Source organism: Phaseolus vulgaris, chromosome 1, assembly GCF_000499845.2.
Source record: "Phaseolus vulgaris cultivar G19833 chromosome 1, P. vulgaris v2.0, whole genome shotgun sequence".
In the NCBI taxonomy this organism is placed as follows: domain Eukaryota; kingdom Viridiplantae; phylum Streptophyta; class Magnoliopsida; order Fabales; family Fabaceae; genus Phaseolus; species Phaseolus vulgaris.
This window is the reverse complement of record NC_023759.2, coordinates 20,769,277-20,775,987: the sequence shown is the minus strand read 5'-3', so window position 1 is coordinate 20,775,987 and position 6,711 is coordinate 20,769,277. Positions and strand designations below refer to the sequence as shown.

The 6,711-nt window shown below is 35.7% G+C and overlaps 1 long non-coding RNA gene across 1 annotated transcript; it reads left to right on the top strand.

The window, feature by feature from the left end:
• Positions 1–2,617: 2,617 nt before the first annotated feature.
• Positions 2,618–4,817, top strand: LOC137813763 (uncharacterized). Its single transcript, XR_011081505.1, has 2 exons — positions 2,618–2,664; positions 3,689–4,817. It is a non-coding gene; the product is annotated as an uncharacterized lncRNA (long non-coding RNA).
• The last annotated feature ends 1,894 nt before the right edge of the window (positions 4,818–6,711 follow it).

Below are 6,711 nucleotides of genomic sequence, written 5' to 3'. Positions count from 1 at the left end.
TTCCATGATTACCATTCATAGCTTAAATCTAAAGTCATCGATTTTAAATAAAAAAGATAAAGTAAAAAAAAGTACAGTCATTATCGATGTCAAGTTGGTGAATGGAATTTCTCTGATTAAAAATAACCCTGGAATTCTGTTGCAGACGAAGGGTTGTGTTATTTTATACCCAATTATAAGCCCAAATTTCAGTAACATTTGTTTTCCGAAAAAAAGACAAGAGAGAAACAAACAGGTTTAAAGATTCATTTTAATATATGAAACTCATTAACTCCTCCTCACGTGTCTATGTCGAACATACGTATTGTACATCGACACTTATATGATACTCGTATGATATGTATGGGTGAAGTGTTCAATCCAAAAAATATTTGCTGAATTTTAATAATTTTAACATGGTTCTAACACAATTTTAAAAATAAAAAATATATTAATTTTCTAAAAATTTAAATATATTGTATAAATATTTATTATGATTATAAAAATAAGTAACAAATCTTTTTGAATCAGCAATAAAAAATATCTTTCTGTTTAAGAAAAATTGAAAGATATACTTGTACACATAAATTTTTATTTTTATTGTCAATTTATATAATTTATAATTATATAATATATAAATTTGTGTTCTTATATCTTAAGTTTTAAAGATTATACATATTTTCATATTTGTGTCCTATGTAGAATTGATCTCAGTGTCTCTACTAAATAGATTGTCATGCTCTACTTTCAAAGAAAGAGTTAAGTTATAATGAAAACAACTCTGAAAAAAAAATAGACATTTTTATATTTTTCAAAAAGTATAAATTCTTTTTAGAAACTATCTCACTTTTTTCAAATTTTACATCTTAATGTCTAACTAATAATTTTTTAATAGTGAACTTAATTTGATCCAGAAAGCAGTGGTTGTAATAACCTTTGTGTGCGCAAACATCAAAGCACTCCATTGATTATTATGACTATTGGAACTAATTGCTGTTTTTATCTTTTAGCTTTTTCATAGGTTTAAATCTACTTTTTTTACATTTCACGTAACTAGATTTGTCTCTTTCTGTAAAAAAAAAAATCCAAATATTAATTTCTTCAGGTTGTAGAAGTTACTTTGAATTAGGTGCAGTAAATATGTTTGACCTAATTCCTTTCAACGATGAAAGAGTTGAGAGAAAATAGTTAATAGCCGCCGCAATTTAAGGCATTTGACCAGACTTCTAAAATATAGCAGCTTCCCAATATTAAAAAACAAAAAAACGAAAAATGCATAGAATTATCAACAATGTATGTGCAGGTGTGTTATACTAAGGTTCAGTATTTAGTATGGAGAGAAAAAAAGAGAGAAAGAAAATAGAGTGGCAATAAAAGCTATTTGATTTTTATTTTTATAATTGATTTGTGGGGAAAACATTTTTTTTCCTTGCTTTTCTTTCATTGAAATACTTTGCAGGTCTTTATGAGAGTTTTATTTTAATAAAATTATTAAAGATCTTATATCGATTATAAATAAAGACATTTTTTAGTATATAAGTAAATGCAAGCTTCATTTTATGAGTCAATTTTATATAGTTAAATTACGTTTAAAGTCTTATTCTTATCAGAATTATTTAAAGTCTATTCTAACAAGAGTTTATCCACTATTAGATTGCTATCAAACTATCTATAAAATTTATCCACTAGTATCACAAACAAGTTGGTAGGTCTCGATATAAGTTTTCTAAGATTGAATTAGACTTTAAAGTCTACTTCTTAATAAAAACTTATATGTTATAATATAGGTACACTAGTTGTTTTTCATCATGGGTTTCTCTCAATTGCAAATTTCATATATATATATATATCAAATTTATTCTCTTAAAAAATATTGTTTGATTTCAAATATTTTCTCAATAGTTATCATCCATGTTCTTACAATTTGAGACTGAATATCCCCTATCAAGCTTGCTTCGTCTTCTCTTCAGTTTCGGTTGTCCTCCTTCTAGGTTCATGAGAGTGAGGTACCTACAAAGATACTCCGACGCTCAAGTCAGACGAGGTATATTTAATTGTTCAGTTTCAGTGTTTAAACAACCATTACCTTTTACCATAGGGGTGCTCTTTTATTTATACTTTTCTATTGGGTCTTTCGTTGTTGCAAGGATTAGCACAAGCCCAATTGTCCCTTAATTATGTTTTGTGCTTCTTAATCAAGATTAGTCTATTTAACATGTAATTTTGGCGTGGTATTCATTTTGACTGGAAAATTGTGAGGCTGCCAGCGGTGGCCGGTTTCTCAGCCTCTCAGATACTGGTAGGACACATGCCCCTCAGGCTTGAGTTTTTTTGAAGTAAAACAAAAAGTCTTAGTCTATTTTACTTACTTGTTGTTTCAGATACATAATGCTGATTGTTTTGTTTCGTTCATCATGCTTTGTCGCATACCCGCGAGGGAGGAGTGCCTTACCTTGGTTGTTGTTCATGATTAACGTGGAAATGTCGTGTCATGTCAGTTCATGAACAGTCGGGTGATCTGGGCCACTCCTTCTCACTTGATCCAACACTCAAGATTTCTGAACCGTTTCATTTCCCCTCCTTTTTCTGATGCTATAAAATAGTGTGGTAGTGGTCCCCTCATTTACTCATTTTCCTTCTTTCACCTCTTTCTTTCTCTGATTACCCACCAAGCTAAAAGTCGAGGTAAGCATGTCTTTTTCTTTCTCTGATAGCTCTACCTTGAAAGTGTCTAAGTTTGTTGGCTGTGTATTGCCTTGTGAGGTCGTGCATCTCTTTGAGACCGCTTCAGCCAATTCCAAAAGTTCCTCAGAATCTTACCATGTTAGTGGTCAAGCTAACGTGGGTGGGGTTGCCGGAGACGTTTGTCTTTCGGTTGATCCCGTAGTTAGTGCTGTTGAGCTGGACGCCCTTCCAATTCGGGCTACCGGGTTCGAGTGGGTTGACTCCAGAGTTCAAGAACATTCTTCTCGGTTTGGCACCACTGCTTCGCAAAATCCTTTTAGCGCTAGTATAGATATGTTGGATCTGGAAGCACTCGACGAGGTCATTTCCCTCTGAAGGTGCTTGCCATCCGACGTTGTATGTTTAGGTAGAGATCCTATGTTGGGTGATTATTTTTTCTTTTACTTGTGATTAATAACAGATGATCATGTTCGTTTTCCTTTCAATGAATTCATCATTGGTGTGTTGTGGGCCTTGAACGTAGCTCCATCACTACTTCACCCAAATAGCTCGGCATATATCCAAGATTTTCGGCTCGTGTGTTTGTCGCTATGTTTAAGGCCGACACCCCAGTTTTTTAACAAATTACCTGGGTAACTGAGTAGGGTGGTTGTCCTTGATAAGTCAACTGAGGTCGTGCTTGTTGGTCCCTTTCACTTCTTGGTATAAGAACTTTAAGGGGAATTTCTTTAAAGTTGTGGTCGGGGAGGAGGGTCGTCACTTTTTTATGATGGTGACACTCCTTGGTTTCCCTTCTATTGGACTCCTGAACCAACACGCTTTCGTGTATGGCCAAGGTCTTCACTAACCCGAGAAGTTTTGGCAACTTTGTTCGTTTTAGACAAGCTTCCCCTAAAAATCCCTACTTGGCATCTGTTGTGGGTTTTCTTGTCACCAACTCGGCTTCGTGACACTGAGGGTGAGCTTTCGTTTTTATATGCACTTTCGTCTTTTTTTATGTTTGTTTGACTTTTTCCTTTTGCAGCTATCATGGACTCCGTGAATTCGAAAGAAGGGAATTTTTTTTATAAAAAGTTACTAAAACAGAGGCAGGTGGTGCCTGGAAAGGCTCCGCCTGTTCAGGTCGAGGCCGTAGAACCACTGCGAACGGTTCGGGCTAGTGAGACTTTGCCTCCCATTAATCTGAGTTCAAAGAAAGCTTGTTGGGATCATAAGAAGTCGTCTCGACACCACTCAGATAGGTCATCTTTTAGAAAATCTCATAAGAAACTAGGTCAAGTTCATCACGGGAATTCTTGGGTATAGATATGCATCTCGGCGAGAAGGTTTCAATCCCATTAGGATCGGTAGAGAGGGAGTGTCATGTCAACCACAACTTCTGAGTTAGCCGAGTCATTTTTAGAGTTGAGCACTCGGGTCGTCCTCCTGGGCAAGCGGATGGACACCGTACTTAAAGAGAAGGGTGGGGCTGACATAGAAGGCTTTAAGACTCAATTATCCAAGTCTACCTCCTCTCTCCAGTATGCTCTAGATTCCAACAGTGCTTTGATTGGCCAAAACAAAGACTTGGTCGCCAAATTGGCCCAACTGAAATTGGATAACGATGCGCTATTGACTCGCTGCCTCAATGCCGAGGAGGAAGAGAAGGTTCTGTCGGTCGAAAATGATAGTTTAAAGCAAAGTTTAACCGACATGACCATGACCTATTACGCTGAACAAGACAATACCGAGCGGTTGCAGATGACCTTGCACAAAGTGGGCGAGGACTTTCATCGGACCCAAGACTTCGTTCTCCATCAACATGAGCTTGGTTTCAATAAGGCCCTGGATCAAGTGGCTCATTTCTACGGCATCCCCCTTAACAAAGGAAAGTTTGACATGAAAAAAGATTTCTATAAGGGGAGCTCATGTTGGTCATTGACATACCGGAGGATGATGGTGGCAAAGAGTCTGCTCAGCCGACAACCCCTAGTCTTGAAAATGTAGTCGGGAAGGCTTAGTCTTGTTACCTTAGGTCGAGATTGTTTCTCGACCTCTTTTTGATGATGGTTAATGTTAGAATATATGGCATTAAACAAGAGGGGGTGAATTGTTTAAAAGGGGTTTTTGAAAACTTTTTCTGGTTTAATGAAATTCTTTGTATAAATCCAGAACAGGAATCAAGTTAGCCAAGAACTCAAGCAGTTATATAGCAATACATAGAAAAACAATCGATTGTTTCTTTGAAACAATCGATTTTTTATATTAGTTAAGCTTAAAACAAAATTTAAATGAGTTCAGGGTAAGAGAGAATAACACAAACAGTTTATACTGGTTCACTCTTAAGCCAAGAGCTACATCCAGTCCCCAGAAACCACTGGGTAATCCACTAAGCAATCAAACCAGATTACAAAACACAAACCACAAAAGTAATGCCCTTGAACCCTTCAAGAAACACACTACCTTTGGCAAACCACACCAAGAGTATTGATCTTGAACCCCTCAAGAACACACAATACTCCTTGCAACACAACTCCAGAAATATAGAAGGTTTTGAAAGGATTACACCTGATCACAGTACAATCTGAATTGAGTACAATTTCAATCCTATTTCACTCTCTCTTGAAAATCCAAAGCTTGATGTGAATCTTGAAATCTTAGAATCAAATTTGTCAAACTGAATTTCTTAAAACTGTCTCTTATTTGTTTGAAAACATAAAAAAACCATTTATATGTTCCAAAGATTGGTCAAAGCATTTAATGAAGGAGCGTATTAAGTTAGAAAACATTTAAAACAGATTCACCATTCAAAACTGAATTCTGTTAGGATTTTCAAAGAAACAATCGGTTGAAACCACGAAACAACCGATTGTTTTGGTTTGACAGTTAAGTCAACCAAACCAAACACCTTTCAACCTTTTTCAAAAGCTCCTAAGAGTAAAACAACCGGTTGATTCGACAAAACAACAGGTTGTTTTTCACTTAGTTGGAAAAACACTTAATTTCAAAAAGGTTTTAGTTCACATTAGTTTTAGATTCAACAAGGGAGTGGATCACACTTTATTCTACCCAGATCCCACCCAAACACAACAGCAACACCAGTCTTTCATCAAACACATTGGATTTGGATTCTTCAAAGCACTTGATCACTCTTGATCAACAATCTCCCCCTATTTTATGAAGACAAATCCCTGGTTGCTTGTGTTGATCTTGATTGAATATGAAACAGCACCTGCAAAACAAAAAGCTATGCAATCCAGAGCATCTCTCATAGCAGGTTATGATGGCACATAAACCAGTTTTCTACATAACCATAACAGTAGAAAAACTAGCCAAACAACTAAGTTAAAACATACCAAACTGCAGCACCATACAAACCAGAATGCAGCAAAACATTAAATCAGAGTTATAACAGTTTTAAGACAACACATTAACCATATTCTCCCCCTATTTGTCTTCATAAATAGACTTTAGGAAGAGATAAAAACATAATAGTCCAAAATAAAGCAAGGCAAGCATAGAAAAAATAACAAATCTTGACTTCAATCATCTTTTCCATACTGCAGCTCAAAAAGTTGGTTCTGAATAACTTCAATCTATTCATCCAGGGTCTGAAAACGTGTGTCCATGCTTTGAAATCTGTTGTCAAAGTTCTGAAAATTTGTAACACAAAGATCATGAAGATTTCTTTGATTTTCAGCAAAGTTGTCCAGCCTATTGACCATGAATCTCTCAAAGGAAAACATTGAGGGAATCCTATTTCCTTGATGTCCAACACTTGTTCTAGTACCTAAGTCAGCAATAGGTTGTTCTTCATCTTGAACATTAACATCATCACCTTCAACAACTTCTTGATATCCTTCATCATGTTCAGCATGAGCACCACTTGAGGAACCACCATGTTCACCATCCTTACTTACCCATCTTCCATTAACCTTGGTAAAACCCATCTTGGTTAATGAACCATTGTTCACTTCATGTGTTAATTTCACCAAATAAGATGTTTCATTCTCAAGATTCAGTTCAAAATAGTTTAAGAATTTAGAAATCAAGATAGCATGAGGATAA